The sequence below is a fragment of the Protopterus annectens genome, chromosome 1.part1 (genome assembly GCF_019279795.1).
Source record: "Protopterus annectens isolate FY-2018-M chromosome 1.part1, PAN1.0, whole genome shotgun sequence".
NCBI classification, from domain to species: domain Eukaryota; kingdom Metazoa; phylum Chordata; order Ceratodontiformes; family Protopteridae; genus Protopterus; species Protopterus annectens.
In genome coordinates this window covers 300,614,261-300,639,876 of record NC_056726.1, presented here as the reverse complement: position 1 = coordinate 300,639,876, position 25,616 = coordinate 300,614,261, and the positions used below count along the sequence as shown (strand labels likewise).

Here is a 25,616-nt window from a genome sequence, read left to right as displayed (position 1 = left end):
TTATTGTTTCTTACTTTGTCAACCAACAAACAAGATCTGAGGTATGTTAGGGGTTGGTGCATTATTGGTAGGGAGGCGCTCAAGAACTTTTTGGTGGCCACTAGCCATAGTAATGACCAAGTTGGATCAGAGGATTGGATCCTAACCCAGGAGTTGAGGAAGAATGAAAATGGGTAACACAGATGGAACGTTATGGTAAGTACATAGCTTTGTAATTCCAATCTTATGCTTAGTAGAAAAAGAAAAAAAAGAAAAACCCATTCAAGCTAGTTTTTTTCACTGTTCCTTAAAACCTCTTGTAAAAGAGGATGATGTTGCATATATCCCATTATCCTCTCTTATAAGAGGTTGTAGGGAATAACACAGTGAAAACTGTAGCTTGGCTAGGTTTTTCTTGTAGTTTTTTTTTTTTGCCAGTGGTATTGGCTGTATGTCCTGTTTACTCTTACTTAATCTTAAGTTTGACAAGGATGAGATAATTGGTAAATATGGGAAATATATGCTTCTGCTACTTTGATTTTTCAGAATTTTGTATTGTCAGGCTCATATGTTAGTGTATTCTAATTGTGAAATTATGAGTAGTGTTTTGTCTGCAATTTCTTCTTCTGGGGAAAAATTTCTCTCAACTCATTCACTCTAATGGAGCTCTGGAAGTTTGCACTGTAACTTACAATGGGCCGAGCCTAAGCCTTTTGACAGTCAAATTATGTCCTCACATTTCAAACAAGTGTTCATATCTGTGGAACAATAGGGGTTGTGAAAGAAGTATGAATGGCAAACTCTTCAGCACAAACTATTTTTATAGTGTTAGTATTCTTAAGGTTCTAGGTCTTAAACCAAATTTTATAAGTCACAATAAACACAGTAACTTACAATATCTCCGCAGCCACTCAGGTAGCACACATGCTGTCAGCAGCACTGTGTTCATCTAGCAGTGAACGTTCATATGAGGCTAAAGGGTTCTGTCTGTGTGTGTTTGTTGAGATATTTAGAAAGAAAATGTGAAAATTAATATATATATATATGAATTAATATCATAAAAATAGTTAATATCTATTTACCTGCACTAGACAGAGGTCAAATATTAATGTAGTTGAGTTTGCCATTGTGTAAGCTTTAAGATGAAATCTTTTAAAACCTTGTAGATAAACATGGTTTTGGATTTATTGATGCAAATATGAACAAGCAATATTTGACACCTAGAGGCGTCAGTAGAAGTTAACTGCAGATGCATCTGGAGGAGTCACTCAGATGTAATGAGTTAAATGGTTTATTTTCTTTTCATCTTTCTGGTCGCAATTCATTATTTAAGGTGTGTATGACTGTTGATTCTGCTTCCAGGGCAATGGCCACTGGCACTGTTTTGAGGAAGTTTGCCTGGCTGCATTCTCAGTGCCCGTTCTCTCTTTGTCCACCCCCTTTGTTTTTTTAATTTGTTATGCCAGGGTGTGGACCTGCTTGTGCTGTTCCTAGAATTGTCCTGTTAGGGCTCAGCTTCCCTTTCTTAGTTGGCATGAAAGTGTTGAAGGGCTTGGTGTCTGTTAGCCAGCTCAGCTTGAGCTGTTGAATGGTTTGGATGCATGGAAGGTGACCTGAAGCTTTGGAAGCTGTCGAGCTGTTATATCTAATGCAAGATATAACCACCAGGCAAGTTAGGCTACTGCACCAGTGATGATTCAAACATCTACTGTTATATTAAGTTTACTTGCACTACTGCAATTTCTTTCTCACTTTGGAGGCTGTTGGGAGTAGTTTGGCCCTCCAGGTGACCCCATGAATGGTCATTACATGTGGTAAATGTATATCCAGAGGTTACAAAAATCCCCATAATCACATTTCTTTCCCTTCAAGATGCCTCACCTCATGAAAAGTCTGCTGCATAAAAAAGTAATGCTCACCCGTCTTCAAAAGAGACCTGTTCCAACTGACCAGAAAAGGCAAGGCCTTTTTATTCAAGGTTTTGTTTATTGCCAAGTAAAACAAAGTAGCTCAGACTGAATATCTTAGTAACCTATGTCACTCCATCCCCAGAGAATCCTTTGTCATGGCCATGGTATATTCAATTCCTTTTTGTCTGACTGAAGGGGACTTGGATGTTTGAAGTTAGACACCTATCTGCTGAGGAGTCGAGGAGGTTTCAGCACTTCCATGTCAGTCATTAACAGTGCCAGATGTTCCCATTTAACCTCACCTTGCTTCCATGGTGTTCCACCAAATGTATACCCATCATAGCTGTGACCCAGCGGCTTTAGGGTGTTAGGATATTTCCGTGCTTAGATGAATGGCTCCTAGATGTCCTATTCCAGTGTTGCAGTATTCTACATAGGGGTTTACTCCTCTTGTCTTGCATACATATGGCCAGTATACAAAAAGTCTTCAGTCCTTCTGAGGTGCGTGGGATGTCTGACGTGGCTGAGGGAAACATGGGCCATAAAAGTGACGTCTGCACACACCAGCCATCAGGACTTCTCAGCCGCCAGTCATACATCAGGTGTTCCTGCTACCACTGACGTCTGATTTAAAGAATTAAGATAAGCATGCCATTGGGGACCCTTTCAGTTCTTCCTTTTACTTACATTGCCTGTTCATGCCATCCAGAAAGGGCAAGTGTAAGTGTGGCCGGCAGATTCCCCACAAGGATGCCCACGATCAGTGTCTCTCCTGCTTGGGATGGTCGCACGACTACAAGACCTGCCCTATTTGTTAGGCGTTTGTACCCAAGACGCCTACGTAGCCGCTTGCATGCTTTAAACCTTTACTTGGAAAACCAGCACCTTAAGCAGATTGCGTTAGGATTGGAGGGCTCCTCCGACGTTCCTTCGGAACCGTCAGAAAAAGCGGCCAAGACCTTATGGCCTACCTCTTCCGCTGGGCCTCTAACATCTGATCCTTAGCCTGTGGCCGACCTCAGCCTGATAGAGGGATCCCGATCCACCACAGTGGATATAGTGGGTACCTCCACGGATGCCGCACAATCCCACGCTGAGACCATGTCCACTGAAGCTTTACCAACATCGGTCGCTGATGCCAGGGGGGGAAGAACCAGCATTTTCAGAAGGCCCATCGGATCCCCTCTGGTCCGTTGCGGTCTCCAGATTTTAGACCCCTTCAGACGCCTGCTAGGGCCCTTAAAAAGAAAGACAAAAGAAAACGTATCTCTCCCTCTTTTGAAAGCATGCCTGATTGGCAGGCTTTCAGTCAAAGCCTGTTTAATGCTTTCATGACCTTGTGGGCCTACCTCTAGTGTGAGTGCTAACATATCCCCACCATTCCTGAGCTCTAGGCCTCTGACCTCAGATCCTAACATGAGGGAAGAGGAAGACTTTCCTGATTCCTCCTCTGTGGAATCTTTATCTTACACTTCCCAGATTTCTTCCCCCTTAGAGTATGGGTCCTCAGAGGTAGAATCAGTCAATCCTGACTCCCCAGCTGAGGACCTGACCTTTGGAGAAACTGTCTCCAAGATGAAGGATCATTTCAAGTGGGAGTCCTGTGAAATGACGGAGGTCCAAAAAAAATACTATGACCTCATTCACCTGGATTCCCCAAGCCCATTTGCTGTTGCACCTATCCTTTCTGATTTTCTAGATGCCCTCTCCGCAGCATTACTTTATCCAGATTCCCAGTCACCTGCTCCACGCAGACCTGACAGACGTACGGTGCCTGACACTGCTAAGCATCTGCTTAAGTGCCGACACAGCCACAGTCTCCATCTCTACGGACAAGGCCTCTAAGCTTTTACCCACTACCACCATTCTCCCTGCTGACAAAGACAGCAAAACAATGGAACATCTGGGTAAGAAGATTTATACCTCTGCTACCTTGTCCTTCAGAGCGACTAACTACCAGACACACATGGCCAAGTATGCTTTATCTTTTCTGGAATCAGCCACCAAAGAACTGGCTGATATCCCTGACTGCTCTGCCAAAGCCTCACTGTCCTCTCTCCTGGTCCTCACTTCCCAGGATACCAGGCACTCTAAAGTGCAGTTATGATGCTGCTGAATCTTCAGCCAAGTCAGCAACATCAGCATCTACCTTATTTAGATATTACTGGCTTCGCCTCCAACCCCTGCCTGATTATTTTAGGGCAAAGCTTATTGATGCACCCCTGGACAGGGCAGCATGGTTTGGCTCTAAAGTAGCAGACTTTTTCAAGTCACTGCAGCAGAAAGGTAAAGAAATACAGGACCTTAAACACTTGCTGGTTTCCCCCCATACCAAAGTTTCAAAGAAACTCTCCAGCTAAAACCCAGTTTATAAGGAAGTACTCTCGTCCTGCTGCTCCTTCAAGGTCTAGGAAGCCTACAAGGAAACAACCCCTTCCAGAGAGAGCATCTCCCTCCTCTAGCCAGAGACCGCCCTTTCAAGACAGGCCGGGTAGCATCTGACTACCTGCCTTCCTTGCCTCCCCGTCCTTCTGTACCTCTGTCAGCCTGCCACTCTCACTGCCTCCCTGTGTGGACCAACATCACCTCAGACAAGTGGGTCCTGTCCATTCTCCAGAATGGTTATTTCATGTATTGGCTCTCTCCTCCAAAATGAAAAGGCACTCCACAGCTACCTATGCAATAGTTGCACCTCATGTAACCAGTGTTGCAAACTCTGCTGGCTCAGGGCACTATTGAATCAGTTCCCTCAGCTACAAAAGGAAGAGGCTTCTACTCCAAGAGCTTCGTGGTCCCCAGGAAAGATGGACCCTGGAGACCTGTTCTAGATCTCTCCCATCTCAACCTATTCTTAAAAGCCCCTACCTTCAAGATGTTGACCCTACCCCAACCCTCTTTCTTCTCCTGCTCCCCCAAGGGTTCATGGCTACATTACATATAAAGGATGCTTATCTCTACATCCCCATAAACCAACTTTCAGGAAATACCTGAGGTTCTTGATGGAGTCTTCTCACTTATAGTTCTCTGCCTTGCCTTTTGGGCTTTCCATTGCACCCAGAGTCTTCACAAAATTTTTGGCCCCAGTGATTGCTTATTGCAGGACAAAGGGAATACAGATATTCCTTTACTTGGATGACTTGTTGATCCAGGCAGGCAGCAAGGAAACCCTCCAGCGACACATCCACATTGTAGTGCCTTTTCTATAGCCCTTGGGATTTCAGTTAAACTTCCCAAATCGCATCTCCAGCCAACCCAAGACATTGTCCTCATCAGGTGCAGAATACGCTCAGACCTCATAGAAGCACATCTTCCACCCCCTAAAGGTGGAAACATTGACAGAACATCTACTTATGGTCTTTCACTCTACATATTTGACAGCAAGGCAGATGCTCTTCGTGTTTCACTGTTGTAGTCATCACCTGTAGGTTATCCCTGCTGTGGTAGCCCTTGGTCAGCCTGAATACCAGAGTCGAAGTTTTTGTGCGCCAGCTGCCGTTGCCTGTACTGTGACGTTAGGTCGTCAGTGCAATAAAGCAAGGCAGCCGACGTCATTACATCAGTTTCTCTTGCTGTGGAGCCTGTAGCAGAAGCAGTTCACATGAGTGCCGGTCGGTCACTACCAGAAGTTGAATTTCAGCAGAAAACATCTTAAGCTAAGTACCCCGTTGGGGACCCTTTTTTCTTGCTCTAACCGACGTCGGAAAAAGTTAACAATTGTCTTGCCTGTGGAAAGCAGATCCCACACCGAGACTTTCATTCTTACTGCATCACTTGTTTAGGCCCAGACCACGATGTCCCTCGTTGCCAGTTCTGTGCGAGAAACATTCACCGTAGAACTCTTTTTGTAGACGATTATTTTCGTGTTCCATCTTCGAATTCTGAAATGGCGCCTGTCAACCAACAATCTGTCGACATTCCGAAAAAAATGTAGAGATAAAGATAGAGACAGGCCACACAAGGCTAAGCCTTCCGACGACGCTACTGCTAAGCAAGTCAGCTCTCTGGAATTCAGTGAGGCTTTCACAGCCCCTGATGCACGACTCGTTTTCTATGCAGGCCTCTGCCGAGACCCTTTTGGAGTCTGGTATGTCGCAGAAGTTCACTTTGTCTTCCGAGCCTTTGGCCGTCTCTGCCTCGGTTGAGTCTGGAACTGCGGCTCAGGCACCGACTTCCGGTGAGGCCTTTTGCACTACTAATTCTAGACAAAAAAAAGCAATGTCTTCACATCCGACTACTGCTTCAGGCCTAGAAGCCAGGCCACTCCTAGGAAATCTGCTTTTAGCCACCATCTTGCTACTGCTCCCCCACCCCAAGCTCAAATGCTTAAAATGGCAGAGGATCTCATCTCCCTTATCCCAGGTACTCAGGCCCCCACTCCAGAAAGGAAAAGGGACTCCTTCAGAAATTGACAGACCAAGAGTCTGAGGAATCTGATTATTCTGCTTTTGAAGAGGAACAGAATCCCTTAACTGTTTGAGGATTCAGATGCAGAGGAATCCATCCCTTTTGCCTCCCCTTCCGAGGACCTCTCCTTTGGGGAAACCCTTCACTCCCTCAGGGAACATTTTTAGTAGGAATCTCAAGACTTCCCACAATCAAAGAAACGACTTAGAGAGTTTCTGGACCTGCCCCAGCACAGACCCCTGGCCATCCCACCTGTTTTGGAAGTGGTGGATGATGTTTTCCATGAATCCAGCTTAGCCCCTGATGCCCTGCCTCCTGCCCCAACTAAACCTGACAGGTGCTACAGAGTACCGGATTCTCACAAATACCTGTACAGGAATCCTGCTGCAGACCCTGAGGTCATTACACAGGGATCCAAAGGAGCCAAGACTAGTTATGCCAAGAGTCCTCTTCCTTCTGACAAAAACTCCAGAGCTCTGGACTGATTGGGTAAGAAAGTATACACATCTGCAACCTTAGCTATCAGAGCACTCATTTGTCAGTTCCATATGTTAAAATATCAACAGCACACTTTGAAACAGTTAAAACACAAGATTGCTACCTCTCCTGAAGGTGCCAACTCAAAAGAGTTGGCAGAATTGCTACACTCTGCTTGTCAAGTAGCCAAACACTCATTACAATTTGGAAATGACACCCTTGAAGCCTCTAGCAGGGCAGCAGTGACAGGATCTGTTATTAGAAGACATGCATGGCTGAAGGAACAACATCTCCCTGATCATGTAAAGTGTAAACTTATTGATGCACCCCTAGGTAAGGAACGCCTGTTGGGGAAAAAGAAGAAGAGGTTCTTAAAAAGATGGAAGACCAAGCAAAATCTATGCAAACAGTAAAATATTTCTTTCAAGTTCAACCTCCCAGGTTCAGCAGGAACTTTCCCTCTAAGCACTGGGCCTTCCATGCACCTAGAAGACAGGGCCAAGGTAAGCCCCGCAGGGACAGGCCATCGAGGCACCTATCCCAGGGCCAGCAAACAATGGACCACTTCCGTCTCTAAGGCAGAGAGTTCTAAGCCAAGTTTCTATGGTACACACTCACAATGACTCCCCCCCCCCCCCCCGCCCACCTTTCACTCATCAGAAACTAGGAGGAAGGCTCACCCTCTTCAAGGACAATTGGGTCTCTATAACCAAGGACCAATGAGTCTTAAAAATAATTTCTCAGGGATACATATTCTCCTTCAGTGAACTTTCTATTCCAAGAGGGTACCCAGACCCTCCCCCCAAGCCAGTGGGCAGAGGCATTGAAACAGGTCCAAACTCTAATATCTCAGGGGGCAGTAGAACATGTCCCTCCAGATCAAACAGGAAAAGGTTTTTAATCTAAACTATTCCTAGTTCCCAGTGAAGAGGGCACTTGGCACCCCATCCTGGATCTATCCAAACTGAACACCTCCTTGGTGGTCCCCAGATTAAAAATGCTAACCTTGCAGCAGCTCCTGCCTATGCTCACACAAAATGCCTGGCTTGTGACACTAGACTTGAAAGATGCCTACCTCCACATCCCTATCAGGGAATCGTGCAGAAAATTCCTGTGCTTCAGAGCAGGCAACACTGTCTGCACTGCCCTTTGGCTTATTTACTGCTCCCAGAGTATTCACCAAATACTTGGCCCCGGCTATAGCATTCTGTAGACTGAGAAATTTACAGATTTACCCGTACCTGGACGACTGCCTCATTCAGGCAGAGTGAAAAGAAAAGTTGCTCCAAGACCTTCTGTTTGTCATATCACTCCTAACTTCCCTAGGATTCACCATCGAGAAAAAAATCAAAGCAAACCCCCACCAGGAAAATTGTTTTCCTGGGAGCTGTGCGAGACAAAGCAACCCAAATGGCCTTCCTATCCCCAGAAAAGCAGAGCTTCCTGCCATTCTACTTCACCCAGCTGGCTTCCAGAAGTCACCTCACTGCAAGGAAGTTCCTGCAAGCTCTGGGATACATGGCATCTTGCATCCTTCTCATCCCTCTTGCCAGGTTTCATATGAGAAAACTTTAGTAGTACTTAAAGAACCTTTGGTGTCAGCACTCTGTCCCTAGAGACCACTCTCCCTCTGATCTCTTGTATAAGGGCTGAATTTCTCTGGTGGGCAGAGGCCTGTGCCATGAACAAGGGTCTTCCCTTCATTCTCTTCCCTTCCGGCCAGACCATCATCACCGATGCCTCAGACATTGCTTGGGGCGCTCACCTAGCAGGCAGGTGTACCCAAGGGCTTTGGAATGCCCAGCAACTTCATTTGCACATCAACCAGAAAGAAATGATGGCAGTGCAAAAGGCTCTGACCTCCTTCCAACCCCATCTCAGGCCAGGGGTCCTCCTTATAAAAACAGACAACACCACAGTAATGTGGTACGTCAACAAGCATGGGTCACCCAATCTTACCACCTGTACAGGTTAGCCATGAGTCTCTGGCTTACAGCCACCTCCATAGGGCTACACCTAATCGCCCAATACGTACCAGGGATCAACAACACACTGGCGGACCACCTAAGCCGAAACTTACTGGATCCCCACGAATGGCAGCTCCACAAAGAAGTCTTTCTGCAAATCATCCAGGAGTGGGGGACCCCAGAAGTGGACCTCTTTGCCTCGCACTTCAACCACCAGCTGCACAAGTTCTGTACCAGGGGGTATCACCTCCTGGCATAGAAGGTGGATGCCTTGACCTTCCCCTGGAGCTCCCTCTTTATGTACGCATACCCTCCTCTGCCCCTTATTCCCATGGTTCTGATAAAAATAAGAGAGCAGAGACCAAAGGGCATCCTCATTGCTCCCGATTGGCCCAGACAGCATTGGTACCCCTTATTACGTAGTCTGACTTTACAGCCCCCAAAGCTGCTTCCCCTGATGTCAGACTTCTTGACCCAGGAGAGGGGGAAGGTAATGTACCCAGACCTACAGACTCTCAAACTTTCAGCATAGCTTATACACTAAAAATTAACAAGGAGTCCCTGTTAAGCAAACAGGTCCTGGACATCATCACAGAGGCCAGAAGGCCCAGCACAAGAAAATCATATGCAAGAAAATGGAAAAGATTCTGCTCCTGGAAGCAATCTAAAGGTGGCAGTACCACCTCTTCCTCCTCTATAAAAATCCATGCCTCGGCTATCTCTGCCCATTATGATTCAGACCCACCCCTCTTCTCTCATCCTTTGATTAAGCAATTCCTCAAAGGGGCTTCTAATATCAGGCCTTCCCGAAGGCCTCTGACGCCACCCTGGGACCTGAATTATGTGTTAGAAAAACTAACCTTACCTCCTTTCGAACCTGCCGCTTCAACAGAATTGAAATACCTCTCTTGGAAGACTGCCTTCTTACTAGCTGTCACCTCAGCCAGAAGGGTCTCGGAACTTCAAGCTCTCATGGCTGTCGAGCCCTTCATAATTTTCCATGCAGAGTCTCCCTGAGGACTAACCCCTCCTCTATGCCCAAGGTGGTATCTGATGTGACCCTTAGCCAGGCCATACACCTTCCCACCCTCAAAACAAGGGGTAAAGAATTCTACACTCACTAGACGTGCACAGACAACTCAGATACTATCTGGACTGTACTAAGCCATTCAGAAAAACTGCCCCTGGGACAAAGCTTACAAGAAGCTGGTCTGAGTGGAAGCCTATCTCCAAACAATCCATTTCCAAATGGATTTCACACCGTATCCATTCTTGAACAGACTACATGGCAAACCCATCCCTAAGTCTGTCCTTACCCACTCCACTAGGGCAGCCACTTCCACTGCCTTCCTCAGAGGAGTACCCACCAGGTACATTTTGGAGGCGGGCACCTGGACCTCTTTCCATACCTTTACTAAGCATTACCACCTACCTCTCTTTCTCTAAGTGTAGGGCAGGGTTTGCCTATGCAGTTCTGCAGGGCCTCCTGATGCATACCTAGGACTCCACCTATTCTTCCACCCTTTTTCTCAGCTTTGGGAATTCTTCCACAGGTGATGACTGCAGCAGTGAAACACAAAGAACATAGTACAGTTGTGTACACTTACCATAAATGTAGATGTTAGAGTGTATTCACTGTTGCAGTCTTGGTTTCCCTCCCTCCATCCCCCATTTAACATGTTCCCCTAGGTGGACACAAGCTTCCCAAGGTGGCTTTTAGCCACCAGGACCACTTCTCTCTATTCCCTTGTCGTTCTGATGGGTTAGGGCAAGAAAAACTGATGTAATGACGTCAGCTGCCTTGCTTTTTAGCACTGACGACCTGACGTCAGACTGCAGGCGACGGCAGCCGGTGCACAAAAGCATTGACTCCGGTATTCGGGCCGACTGAGGGCTACCACAGCAGGGATAACCCACAGGTGATGACTGCAACAGTGAAAACACTCGAGCATCTACATTTACGGTAAGTGTACACAACTGTAATTTCTTCAGACTCTTGGGCTACATGGCAGCCACCATCCCCATGCTACCTTTAGCAAGACTGCATATGAGAAAGTTACAATGGTATCTTTGGTCAGTTTGGACCCAGCACTCCCATCCTCTGGAGCACAGGGTGCCCCTTCTCCCTTGCCTGAAAAAGTGAATACTGTGGCACAAGTGAACCACAATCCAGGTCTTCCTCTACCCACACAGGTCATGCACACAGATGCCTCAGACGTGGGCTGGGGAGCAACTCTGGTCCATCGAAGGGTGCCAGGCTTGTGGCTAAAACCTCACAGACTGGAACACGTCAGTGTTCGAGAGACAATGGCAATTCTTCTGGCTCTTCGGATATTTCTGCCTTTCCTCCAGCAAGGTCCCTTGAAGATTTACACAGGCAACACCACTGTGCTGTGGTATCTCAACAGGTAGGGAGGGACCAAGTCAAACCTTCTCTGCAGACTAGCCCTTCTGGTATGGAAACTAGCCATCTTACAGGGAATTACTCTGCAGGCAGTCTACATTCCCTCTCTCCACAACTCCCTGGCAGGCTACTTGAGCAGAACCATCACAAACTACCACGAATGGATGCTTCACAGAGATGTCTTCTTGGATCTGGTCCCCATAGGTGGGGTGCACCTCAAAATAGACCTGCTTGCCTCCTCCATCAGCAGGCAGGTTCCTGGCTTTTGCATCAGGATACCAGACCCCCCAGGCACTGGCAATAGATGCCTTCTCAATCTCCTGGAAGGGGAAATATCTATATACCCCCCCCTTCCCGCTCATTCAGAAGGTCCTGCTGAAAATCCATCAGGACACACCAAAAATCTTACTTGTGACTCCCTACTGGCCCAGACAGCACTGGTTCCCTTTATTTCTACAGTTGTCCAAGGGCAGTCACCATAAGTTACCCCATAGAGTGGACCTTCTCATACAACATAAGGTATCCCAAATTCACCCACAATGGCAGCTTCTGCACCTCATGTGTGGCTGATAGGATTCTGATCCTCTTCAGGCACCTTTACAACGAGGACATGCTCAGTGTCCTGCAGGAGGCCAGGAAACCAAATACAAGAAAATCCTACCTTTCTAAGTGGAAAAGATTCACTTTATGGTGTCACAAAAGACAGCTAGATTCTCTTTCTAGCGAACCCCCTCTGTCTTGCCTGTGTGAGCTACTGCAGACTGGTTTGGCTTATTCTTCCAACAAAGCTCATCTGTCTGCAATCTCAGCATGCCTTCTTCTGGATCCCTGTTAGCATTCAGACTTCCTTCTAAGCTCTTCTTTAAGGGGGTCCTTCACCTCAGACCTCCCAGGAAACAGCCCCCCCCCCCTCCTTGGGATCTTAATTACGTGCTTGAAAAGCTTATGCTCTCTCCCTTTGAGCCAGCAGACAAAGCTTTTCAAAAACATTGCACATGGAAAACTGTACTGTTAGTGGCCTTGATTTCAGCCAGAACAGCATCAGAGCTACAAGCCCTTACAGCTATTCCTCCCTTTCTAGTTTTCCACAAGGATAGGGTTACCCTTAGAACTAACGCATCCTTCATGCACAAGGTGGTTATTGGACCTGTCTCTTAATCAGCCCTTACACTTACCTGCCTTTTTTCCCAACCCACAGGGGGGGACAGTGAGAGAGTACTGCACTCCCTGCATGTGTACGGACAACTTGGTTTTACCTGCATAAAACCAAGTCCATCAGACAGGCTGACCAACTTTTTGTATCCTTCAACTCTAGAGCCCTGGGGAAGGTAGTGTCCAAACAGACCAAATCTGCCTGGATCTCCAAGTCTGTCATCTTCTGCTACCAACTCCATGGCAAATCTCTGCAAGGTGCAGTTAAAGCACACTCTACCAGAGCTATGGCCTCTTCAGGAGTCTTCTTTAATGGCCTGGATACCTCTACTATTCTGGAGGCAGCTACTTAGTCTTCATTTCACACCTTCACCAAACACTACAAACTAGACCAAATTTCTAGATCCAGGGCAGGGTTTGCCAGGTCTATCCTTTACGGATTCCTGGAGTCTGCCTCTAAACCACCTTCCCAGTCACAGTGAGCTTTGGCACTCACCCATATGCAGAATACTGCAACATTGGAATAGAAGGACATAGAGAAGTTGTGTAAAATCTTACCATAACCATAGATGTCCTTCTCTTCCATGTTGCAGTATTCCTTCCCACCCTCCTGTTAGGTTGCATTTCCCTTTCTGGGTGGTATTGGACTGGTATTGCCCTTATTAGGACTGGCTCCGACTGGGGCTTTCGGTTCTGAGGGCTGGTATGTGCAGACGTCACTTTTATGGCCCATATTTCTCTCAACCACGTCAGACAAATCCCATGCACCTCTGAGAGACTGAAAATGTTTGTATACTGGCCGTACGTATGCAAGACAAGAGGAGTAAACCCATATGTAGAATACTGCAACATGGAAGAGGAAATCTATGATTTTGGTAAGATTTTACACAAGTTTCCTTTACTCCAGCAGTGGACAGTCTGATAGTTATGAGTACATTCTTTTTTCCTAGCTCTAGATTCCATTGGGTAGTGCAAAATCACATTTGATGTCCACACAGATGTTCATATTCATTGGGAACCTTCTGGGCACACTGTTGCTGGGCCATTTTTCCATAAGACTGGATGTTGTTTTTACAAGTAATTTGATCCAGGATGTGTCATTACAGACAGGCCCGTTTACACACAAATCACTTGGAAATTAAGGCAGCCCTTGTCTGCAAGTATTTCTAGATTCCCTTGCTCAAGTTGCTGCTGTGATGCACATTGACAGTATAGCCATAGTATGGTGCGAGATATCAAAAAGCAGAGAAGAAATCACTCCTACTCCCTTTGTCAGGAAGCCATGAGAGTTTGGAAATAGGTTGCATCTTCCTATCAAATTTGTTAACCAGTCACATCTTACTGAAGCTATTTGTTAGAAGATTGGTTCATTTAATGTGTACTGATTCACCACAAGTGATCTTTCAGGGTATTGGTAACTCTGGAGAAGTTTTTTCCAGGTGAAGCCTGATGTATTTATGTCCCCATTATACACCAAATGCAGCAGTTTCTTTTTCCCTTACTCTTTTCTCAGGAGGATGTCTATGTGCTGCACTTGTCCCATTATGACCTCTGGTGTGTTTCTGCACTTTGCCCATATTTTCCCAGTCCCCAAATGTTTGCACAAGCCAAAACTACAAGCCAGGTTGTCTTCTCCATTTAGGCTTCATTAAGTGTGGTGGTTTCTTCTTCTTTGACTTCGTCTTCTGGAACAGTCAGTCTTCTTGAGACCATTCAGAATGCTCCTGACATATATTCATCTGGCAGGTAGTTTCTCCAGTTCCAGTGATGTCCAGGGACCCTTCTCATATAGAAAGGGTAGTCAAAAGCCTGACTTTACCTAAAATACCAGACAGACTTATAGAAGTGGACCAGTTTTTCATGTTGGGCCACAACCAAAGGACTGGATGTGCTTACTTGCCCCTTCCTGCTGTTCTTATTTGTCAAATGTACTTGACGTAAGTGAGTGATCCTCCTTTCAGCAATCCTGTTCCCCCTTGGGAATTCTAGATTGTGTTGTGGAAATCATCCCTTTTGCATTTTGAGCAAGCAGTTTGAGTAGACCTGAAATTTGTTTCCCAGAGAACTCCTTTCTGGGTGGGTAGTACTTCCCCAGAAGGGTTTGAGTTGCAGTTTTGTGTAAATCCTTTCCGTGGAGACCGCCCTTGAGAACAAATCCCTCATTCATGCCCAGGATAACTACTGAAGCATATTTGTCAGTTAATTTGCTTGTCTTTTTACCAGATTACTTCAACAAAGTGAATTATTGAATAGCATGCATGTTGCCAGCAATGTACATTTTCTGTGGATGGAACAAAATTCATCAGAAATTACTCCTAATGAAGTTTTTCCCATTCTTCAAAAAGAAATTGGGTTCTAAGGTTTCCATGTTAAATTTGGGTAGTCTTGTGACCGTATCAAGTTCTGCTATCTGAAATACAGCAGACTTTGCATTTTGATCCGATTATACCTGGACTGCAGATGTGTTACAAGCATTTTAAAATTATATCCCTTAACAGTAGTTATAGAGCAGCTGCACAAACATTGCAAAGTACTTCTGAAAAATATTACAAGATTAATGTTATCTCCTGATCCTGTTAATGGGCATATTTGTCCATGGAGCTTTTGTTACTGTATTGTGAAGGTTTTGAAAATGGAAATCGCAATATTAGTAGCTAAAGTTATGTAGTGATCTGTATTGGCAGTTCCATTTTTCATACCCTTCCTCCCCTGCCTCAGTCTTGACAAGACCTTGAAGGTTTGGGTGTTGGTAATCCTATTTGTTCATTTCTCTGTCTAGTTGAAGTTGCTTCATCTTGGTGCAGACTTGCAGAGATCTGGAGAAGGCGCTAATTTGCAAAACATAAGTAGGGGAGAGAAGCTTGGTAGCCTATGAAAATTTTAGATGCTGGCATTTTTAAGTCCTGTTGGCTTTAGTACTGATGATGGAATATCATTAGTTCTTTTAGTACAGGAGATATGTTACTTTTATGTTTTTTTGGAAGTTGAGCGACCCATGGTAGGAAAAGAATACAGGGAAGTGATGTGAGAGTGGGTCAGTGCAGGTTAGTGGAAAGTACATTTGCCTTTATTATAGCAGTAGTTGGCTGTGTGGTGATCAGTGTGAAAGTGATGCATTTATTTACTTGCCGTTTGTTTACTGAGTAGGTGTACTGGTCTGTTGATCCTTTTAAGACAGTAGGTGTAGACAGTCAAAAGCAAGAATACAAACTATAAAACCATTTATACATATAATATATGGCAGCAGAAGATAAAACAGTATTGTAACAGAAGATACAGTATATATAGGCAGAATATGCTGAAGACAGTAGTAGTGCAAAGTGAAATAACAGGTAGCTATGTACAATTTATACAGTAAATGTGTAAGTTTTGATGCATAAGTAGATATTTAATTTTACTTTGAATTTAACTGGGGTGGAGCACTGATCCATTGAGCCCATTACAGTCTCAACCCGGGGAAAACACAATAGATACAAAAAAGTTACATGACATGATATACAGAGTGAATGACAACATGCAGTATAATATATATACATGTGTTATGTATATAGTTGGCTGAGGCAGTAAAGGCAATAGATAAATGATGGTATATACAGAGTGAATGGAAACCCACTAATATACATCACACACACACACACGCACAAACATGTGCGTGCATATCTATGTACATGCCTGCATTATATACAGAGTCGAAATCAGACTTGGCATGCTGAAAGAATCTCAGTCAAAAATAAGAGTCAGAGCAAGGTGTGTAGAAAGAAAAAGAGAATAAAGAAGCTAAGTTATATGACCAGAGAGGTAAGTTGCATTTTCCTAGTGTCATGAAATGTGCTTTTATTTGTTAACAGAAAATGGGGTAAGAGGAGAGATTTTTAAGATTCCCGCAGTTTGGGACAGAGGAATGAAAAATCATGGTGTGTGCAGCAAAGCCTAGTTTGGGGGGTTTAGAGGAAAGGATATGAGTAGTTAAGATGTCTAAGGTTGTATGTTGGTTGCATCTCTAGTGTGTTAGCTAGTGGAGGGAAGGTGTCATTCTTGATAGGTTTAAATAGTTGAAAGGCAGTAAAAGGTCAGCATGTTGATTCACAGGTAGCCAGTTAGCTTTTTCAGTGGTTTTGCAGTGGTGGTCATTTCTTGGCTAGAGAGTGATGAATCCATAAATGGAATTTGAAGTGGACTTTATGGTATTTCCTTTAGAAGCTGCAGCAGTTAGCGGGAGACGGTATACTAGCTGAGCCAGTAAGATACCTTTACCTATGGCATTTCTACAGGGTCTATATTGAAAGGGGGGGAGATCCTGTTAGCCCAGAATAGGAGAAAGTTGACTTTTTTGTGTGTGCAGTCGGAAATTTAGAAAGGGGTCAATCCAAATCCCTAGGTATTTGAATGAAGTGACATTTTCAGTTGTGTTAAGGTTATCATGGATTTTTAGAGGCTCAGAGAGAGAGATGTGAGCCTTAGCTTAATGCCAAAATGTATTTTTGTTTTAGAAGAGTTTAATAATTGTTTATCAATACCCATTGAATGTTGTTCCTTCGGCTTTTCCCGGTTAAGTGTTGCCACAGCGGAACTCCGGTCCGCTAATGATTGGCAGTAGATTTTCACGGTGCTGAGATGCCAGCTCGATGCCCAACCTTCAACAAAGGGCATGAAAATCAGCCTGACTAGAACCATGCTATCAGCATAAAGCAGGCAAGGAAGGGGCAAGTCAAAAAGAAGTTGGTTAATGTAGATAGAAGAGGAGAGGTACCAGAATAAAATCTTGAACACCTTTCTACAGAGGGACTGATGTAGAGGTTGAAATTAATTTAGGAGTGATGTTTAGAGAGAGTTCATGAGTCAGGAGAGTGTGTTATCACTAGTACCTATTTCAGGTAGGTGGTCTAGGAGAATTGAGTAGTCAACAAGATCAAAGGCTCTGGTGAGTTCAGTAATTGCTCCAGTAATTGGGTGTTTGCCCATTCCAAGAAGAATGTTGTTGCTGAATGGTCCAGGTAGCTGTGAATGTACAGTGATCAAACTAAAAGCCATGCTGCTTTTGAGAGGTGGCACTGTTTGACATTGAGTGAGTTGCAAATAAAGTAATTTTTCCAGAGTCTTTCCTAGTATAGGGAGAATAGACGTGGGCTGAACGTCTGATGGATTGGAGGGACTGGGTTTCTTAAGGACTGGTTTTACAATGGCATTCTTCAGATATTGGGCATAATATTAAGTGTAATACACAGTTTTAAGATGCGATTCAGTGGTATTATGAAATCTCCACACTGGTAAATAAATCATGGTTGAAGATTGTTAGTACCCGGGGCTATCAAGTTTAATTTGTTCAAGCAGAGGGTAGATGTCCTTGAATGTGATGGTTCTAAAGTAGCATGTTGGGATGTATGTAGGGGAGATGGGAGTGTCAGATGCAGTTTGGAATTGGCTAGAGAAAGGCCTGGGAAGGTTGCTAAAATGAGAGAGGAAAAATAACAAAATAAAATGAGCTAATGTATGTTGGCTAATGAAGTCTTTCCAGCTCACCCATTGTCATGAAAGCATGTGCACATGACTTTTGTGTCAGTTTTCCATTAGCGTTCCTATTTTCTTTTAAAGCTTTCCAAAGTTTGCTGCTTTTTTTCATTTGAGAGGTGGCTCCATAGGGCAGTCTTTATTGGTTCATAGGTTGGTACTAGGCTATCAGCCCTAGGGCCTATACAAGCCTAGCCATAACAATTCCCTGGCTGTTTCTTCCCACACTATATACTTCCCTGGACCCCTGTCTAGCAGGGTGACTGACGTAATCCCTGGGGTGAATTTCCTTTCTCCCATCCAATCGTCAAGGTTCCTTTTGAAGAGGGCCAAAGAGGCACTCTGCTCGACATGTATGGGCAGTCTATTCCAGAGTCTGGGGAGTCTCTGGGTCAGGAACCTATCCCTTCAGCATGTTTTGTTTATTGTGATGATGAGGTTTAGATCCCTGGAGCGTGTGGCTCTGAGGGATTGGGATTTCTGTAAGTGTAGCATGTCCCAACAGCTCTGGGTTTGACATGGCCTTGTATGTTAAGCAGAGATCGCCTCTGAGTAGACAATATGCGACAAAGTATAGCTAGAGTTTAAGGCGGTCAGCATAGGGCATCTGCTTTAGGCCTCTGATTCTTTTAGTGAGTTATTTCTGCGGCCTTTCCAGTTGTTGCAGATGTCTTGAGGTTTTATCCTGTAAAGGCTTTTTCTCCCGTGGCTGTTTTGAAATGAGGGCGGGGCTAACAGGTTTTCATATTGACTGTTTCTGAGACCATAGGCTTGCTCTTTTTAACTCTCTCAGAGGTGGTCAGTAAATTGACTTTATTGATTTGAATAGTAAAGTTTGGAAGAGAAGGGTAGCACTGCTTGGAACTGGAGGGCCTTTGAGGCCCTTTAGGAGATTACAGTGTGCTTGCATTGGCCAGTAATAAAAATGTGCATGTTTTGTGTACAGTTAACTGTATCTTTTGAGTATTGTAGTGAGAGAAAAGTTAAAAATGGAAGGACATATTTATAATTTTGGAGGAGGAAGTGGATTTTTTTTTTTTTTTTTTTTACTTTAGATCCTTGCTGCCCAACAAAGCTAGAGTGAGATCCGGGTTCTTGTATTTATTGACATTAGGGGCGACATTGCCCTGTGTGACTTTGAGCAGGGATGATTTATTTTTTTTTTGGTGGAATTTCATAATAGACATGGGAATTTTCAGTGATACATATAGGTGCATATTTGTATCTTTTGCAAATAGTAACTTAAAGGTTGTTAATGCTTTTTCATATCTTTTTTTAAAACTGTGTTAAGTAACATGCTGTGGATTTCCTATTACTTTGTAGAAATAATTATTTAATATTTCTTGTCCAGAATCAACACCACTGTGACCAACAAATAATGAATGACATTCACCATCTGGAATCTTCTTTCCAATATGGTAAAGAACATCAAGTAACTTCCCTTTCAGGATTAAGATCTATTCTTTTAGGTAATGCTTTGCAGTTTTTTTTCCATTGCATCAGTCTTATAGAAGTTGATAGCTGCTATGTTAATTATTTGTGTATTTTTTTATAATTGCGAATGTAACAGTTCTTTATCCATATGTTTTGTGCTATTTACACTGAAGGATTTTATAAGTATGTTTGTGGATCTGATGTTTTTTTCTGTCTGGCTCAACCTGTGGGTGATTGGATCCAATCCTACCCAAGGCTAGCATTTCAGAATCCTCAGCTCTGAAACTCCACCTCCATAATGCCCTGCACCACTAAACTTCCTCACATTCCTTTTGCTGCTTCCAGGGTCAGACACATTTTGTGTGAAGCTCCAGCAGTGAAGTGCTTTTGTCTGTATTACTTCTCTGTTTTCCACCATTACTAGTAGTTTGGAGATTATTTCTAGTTCTCGTTTAGAATTGGTTTCTCTACTGTTGTAGATATTTAGTGAGTGTATTTGTGTCTGTGCTTGTGTGCCCCCTGCTTCCTGCCATTTTCTTTGTTATTTAAAAAGTAGTAGTATAGATGTATCTCAGAATGCGCATCTTTTTTGTGAAGAAGTCCTTGATTTTTCTCCCGTTTACTGTTTGACAGAATATGGACAAGGCTTCGGGCTTTAAGGTATTTGAGGTGTGGGCACAAGTTGCCTTCCAAGACTGATTACTGTGTTTATTGTTTTGATGCTGCATACCTTGACACAGAGTTTCAGGTCTGTGCAGCCTTTGGAGCCAGGGCTCTGGCTGATAGTATGGCAAATTTGGCTGTAAGGGCCATACTTCTCATTTCTTCTGCGCAGCCTGCCCTGTTTCCTACTTCCTGTAAGAAGTCTGTAAACAAGACAAAGAGAGGGCTAAGAATAGAGAGAGGGATAGGAAATGAAAAGAAATGCAAGAAGAAAGACTTAAAAAGAGATGTCCCAAAGCCAATGGCTCCTGCATCTTTCAGCTTGGATCCTGAAACTGTTACCAATCTCTGGTGGCTTCAGTTTTTAAGCTGACCAAATCCCCAGTTCTTAATATTCTGAGCCCCTGGTTGTCAGTGGCTGCAGTTTTGAGTTGGCTCTAATTGCCCTTAATTCCAGTCACTCCAGATCTGCATTTCTGGACCTAGGAGATTATCTGGTCTTTGCCTCAACCCCATAAGCTGGCTTCTAAGGCTCTCTGGCGGTCTGTGAGGTCCTACAGGCGTGTTAGCGTTCTCACTTGGATCAGCTGATGCGAACCTTTCTGAAGGCCCAGATAGACTTTGGGATCATCCCCTCAGACCAGAGGATCAAGGTCCTCTTCCTTTGACCCATGTCTCAATGTCAGTGACAATGGCTCTGACACAGACTGATAGTCATCCTTTTGCCAGTACCAACAGCTTGGCTGCCTTGATGTACTCAACGTCAGTCTTCTCGGAGCCTAGTGCATCCTAGAGCTGTGGAGTTTGAGTCCAAGTCCTGAAGCTGAGTTTGACTCTGAGGCTGTTCAAGCTATTCCTGCCCCTGAGTGCTTCAACTCTGGATAGTTTGGCTCTGGTCTCAGCTTTGGACCTGGATGGGTTTTGTGGCTTAAACTGGATCTCTTCTAGATCTGCAGATCAAAGATAGCTCATTTCCATTCATCCAGTGTTTACAATCACCAATGTTTTGACTCCTTCTGATACTGGGATCAGTGTACCGGTGTTGGATCCATCTCACTCCTCCTGTCCTAAGGTCTCTGTATCTCATGAGCTGTCCCTGCAACAGCATTCACCTGTAGGTTTTGAACAGTTCCAGATTTGGGACTTCCCCTGGCCTCCTTGTCCCTCCATGAGGTGTACAAGAAGGGCCAGTGCAAGAGGAAGCAGTTGGCTTCTTGAGGAATCTTTTTACTGTGGATCCCAGCCTCAATGAAAGGGAAGGAGCGTCTAAATCCCACCCTGATGAACTCTATTGACAATCTTCTGCAATTGATGAGGCAGCAAGTGGGATGGACCACTGAAGCCCATTCTGAGGAGTTGGTCTTTCTTGAAGCCTTTGCTGCATGCTCATCCCCCTGGATATCCTCCTCTTCCTTGTTTTGCAGAGGGTTTGGAGAGAACCTGATGTGGTGATGCCATTCCCCACAAATCGGACAAGGTGTTGATCCCCTGCTTCTTTTAGAGCAAATATCCTGCTGTTGATGCTATTGTCACTGTAGCCACAAAGAAGGAGATTGAGGAAAGTGTGTTGGTTCAGTCCCCGAATAGAGAGTTGTGGGCACTGGACCAGTTTGAAAAGTGCACATATGCTTCAACGCACAGAGGGCAAACATGACTGAAGTGAGTGACTAGACATCACTGGGACTTAATTACTGAATTGTCTGTCTGTGGCATCACAACGCTCTCTCAAGGCCTACAAGACCTTGGAGACTTATCTACAATTTTATCAATATGTTCATTGTGCATACAGCTGCAGTCATAACAGATGGGTTTTCCTGCCGTCAGGCGGGTCCTCGGTCGGCCGAATTCCAAAGTCTAGGTCCAGCGTCGGATGTCGTCGCTTCTTCCCTGACGACAGTGCGACAGGGTTATAAAAGAACCAGCCAACGCCATTTTCTCTAGTCTTTCTTGCAGCGCGGTGCTCGAAGCAGAAGCAGTTCTTAAGTGCCGGTCGGTCAGCTCCTGAGATTACGAATATTTTTCAACCGAAGTCTTCTTGAAAGCTAAGTACCCAGTTGGGGAAACTTTTCTTGCCTCAGACCGATGTCAGACAAAGTTAATAATTGCATTTCATGTGGGAAGCAAATACCGCATAAGGATTTCCATTCCCTCTGCATTCCTTGCTTAGGCCCAGACCACAACGTCTCGGCCTTTCGTTTTTGTGCTACATTCAACAGACGCACTATTAAGCGTTGGGTGGAGTTCGTCCAACACTATTTTGGCAAAAAGTTTAATTACATTATGTCGTTGGATACTCCGACTCCAGTTTTGAGTAAAAGACGCAAAGATAAGGACCGACATACGAGGTCCACCACTTCTACCGACACCACGCTAAAGCCGACTACAGGTGCTCCGGTTCTCAGCGAGGCGCCTACGCAGCCCCTGACTACCGATGACACTTCATTAGCGGTGTCTTCTGTGCCTGAGGTCGCAGGCTCTTCGGCCCACACCCCGACTACAGATACCGAAGCCACTCTTGGCGGGGAAACTCAGAGTTTAGACAGGCCTGCCACCTCTCAAGGTGTCTTCAGGCCTTCTTCTTCTTTTTCCATTAAGGCTTTCACTAAATCTAAAGCAGCCATGCATACTAAAAGACAAGCTCCACAGGGCCCATCTCAAGGCCCCATGCCTAAAAAGCAGATGCTCAAAATGGCTGAGGATTTCATTACTCTTGTCAGGGGTTCTCAACCCCCCTCGGACAAAAGGCCCAGATTGGAGGAAGAATACCCTTCCTCGGACCAGGCCTCCATTACTTCAGAACATTCTGAAGACCAGGAACATTCATACTCCCCTTTTGAAGATTCTGATGCAGAGGAGTCCATTCCCTCTGTCTCCCCCCCTGAGGACTACTCTTTTGGGGAAACCTTGCATACCTTGAGGGAACACTTCCACTGGGAAGGCCAAGATTACTCAGACTCCAAGAAAAGGCTCAGGGATTTCCTCTTGCTCCCTCAGCACAGGCCTCTGGCTATCCCTCCTGTCTTAGACATACTAGATGATGTGTATTCAGAGGCCAGCCTTAACCCAGATTCTTTACCTCCAGCTCCAGTCAAGCCTGACAGGTGTTACCGGGTTCCTGATTCACACAAATTCCTATACAAAAGCCATGCGGCTGACCCAGAAACTATTTCACAGGGTCCCAAGGGAATTAACGCCTCCACTGCCAAAAATCCATTACCTTCAGAGAGAGATTCCAGAGCTTTAGAAAGGTGGGGGAAAAAGGTATACACCTCGGCCACCTTAACCATGAGGGCATTAAACTGTCAGTTCCATATGTTAAAGTATCAACAGTTTTTGTTCTCAGTTGAAAAGCAAAATGTCACAACCTGAACAACCAGACTTGGAGTTGCAGGATTTGTTGCATAGTGCAGAGCAAGTGGGTAAACATACCTTGCAATGTGGTTTTGATGCTTTAGAGGCCTCATGTAGAGCTGCTGTTACAGGATCAGTCATACGTAGACATGCTTGGCTCAAAGAGCAAACCTTACCCAATCATGTCAAAGCTAAATTACTAGATGCACCTCTTCAAAAAGATGTATTGTTTGGTGTTAAAGTTGAGGAGGTATTAAAGAAAATGGAGGAAAAGGCAAAATCAATGCAAACAGTGAAAGATTTCTTACAGGTACAACCTCCACGTTTCAGTAGAAATTGGCCTTCAAAAAATTGGTCCTTTCCAGCCACGGACAGACCTCAGAGGTAGATACAGGTGCCCAAGGGGTAGAGGGCAAACTCAAGGATCATTTAGAGGCAGACAGTGGCAAGCACCTACACCAAGATAGTTCACAGCCATTCAGAAAGCACAACCAATGACTTTCCCCTTTGCATGCCAAGCAAGGCTCAATTGGCAGCACCTTTAGGTGGAAAACTGGCGTTATTTTTGAAAAATTGGCATATTGTCACAAAAGACAAATGGATCCTGGACATTATAGACAGAGGCTACAGATTCCACTTTCACACCCTTCCAACAATGAGAGGCATGCCAAACCTGCCACACAATCAAAGGGCAGAGGCACAAAAACAAATTTCAGATCTCATAGACATGAATGCTATTCAAGAGGTACCTGCACAAGAACAGGGTCAAGGTTTTTATTCCAGACTTTTCCTGGTACCAAGGAAGGGCAAAGATTAGAGACCTATTTTGGACCTATCCATCCTAAACACATATTTACTTGTACCAAAATTCAAGATGCTCACATTACAGCAGCTTCTTCCCATGCTGGGCAAGGAGTCTTGGCTGGTAACATTGGACCTCAAGGAGGCATACCTGCATGTCCCAATCAGACAAGATTGCAGAAGATACCTCAGATTTCTTGCAGGTTCAACCCATTATCAATTCTTTGCATTGCCCTTTGGCTTATCTACTGCGCCCAGAGTGTTCACGAAATGCGTGGCATCAGTAATTGCCTTCTGCAGACTTCAAGGGATACAAATATACCCATATTTGGACGACTGCCTGATCCAAGCGGACAGCAAACACATACTTCTGAAACACCTGGCGTTTGTAATAATGTTGTTGAATTCTCTGGGATACACAGTCAACAAAAAGAAATCAAGACTAATACCCTCTCAAACAATAATTTTCCTGGGTGCCAGCTTGAATACAAACACCCAGATGGCCTACCTCACGCCAGAGAAACAAGGGCAACTAACTCAATACTTCAGAAAACTGGCAACCTTCACCAGGCTGACTGCAAGGAAATTCCTGCCGGCTCTGGGATTCATGGCATCTTGCATCCTGCTAATCCGATGTGCAAAGCTGCATATAAGGAAACTTCAATGGTACCTAAAAAACTTATGGTCTCAACACAGCCACAGTTTGGAAACAATTATACCACTGATTCCATGTCTTCAAAAGGAATTTCTGTGGTGGGCTCAAGCATGCCAAAGAAACATAGGTCTCCCATTCTGCAAGCCTCAAGCAAATCAAGTCATCACAACAGACGCCTCGGACTACGCCTGGGGGGTGCACATGACAGATCGGTGCATTCAGGGCAAATGGTCCCAAAAAGAAAAGCGCCTACACATCAATCAAAAGGAAATGCTAGCAGTAATAAATGCTATTATGGCTTTCAAAGACCTACTGCATCCAGGCCAGCTATTGATAAGGACAGACAACACCACAGTGATGTGGTACATAAACAGGGAGGAACCCAGTCATATCCCCTATGCAGGCTAGCCATGTCTCTTTGGAACATGGCTCTGGAATTACAAATCCAACTTCAAGCACAGTTCCTGCCAGGCAAGGAAAACACGCTGGCAGACAACCTAAGCAGAAATATGACAGATCCACACGAATGGAAGTTGCATCCTCAAGTTTTTACAAAGATAATTCAAGCATGGGGAAGGCCAGACATAGATCTCTTTGCCACCCACAGAAATTACCAGTTGACAAACTTCTGCTCAAGGACCTTTCATCCACAGGCCTGGAAAGTGGACACACTCTTTCAGTTGGACAACAATGACAGTTTATGCCTTTCCACCTCTTCCTCTGCTGCCCAAAGTTCTATTGAAAGCCAGAGCAGAGAGACCAAAGATGATTCTCATTGCTCCAGACTGGCCAAGACAACACTGGTACCCACTCCTGAGGAGCCTGACTCATTCCCCACCATGGATCCTGCCTCTAATGCCTCTTCTACTGACTCAGCACAACTTCAAACCTCTTCACAGTCAGCTGAAAAC

At 44.8% G+C, this 25,616-nt stretch overlaps 1 protein-coding gene across 3 annotated transcripts in view; it reads left to right on the top strand.

Annotated features, from left to right (window-relative positions):
- Positions 1 to 25,616, top strand: part of TCF20 (transcription factor 20) — a 2,163,179-nt gene that overhangs the window by 655,570 nt on the left and 1,481,993 nt on the right. For all 3 annotated transcript variants that reach the window (XM_044074720.1, XM_044074711.1, XM_044074667.1), the window contains exon 3: positions 19,153 to 19,270. The gene's annotated coding sequence lies outside the window, so the exon portion shown is untranslated. The remainder of the gene's footprint in view (positions 1 to 19,152; positions 19,271 to 25,616) is intronic.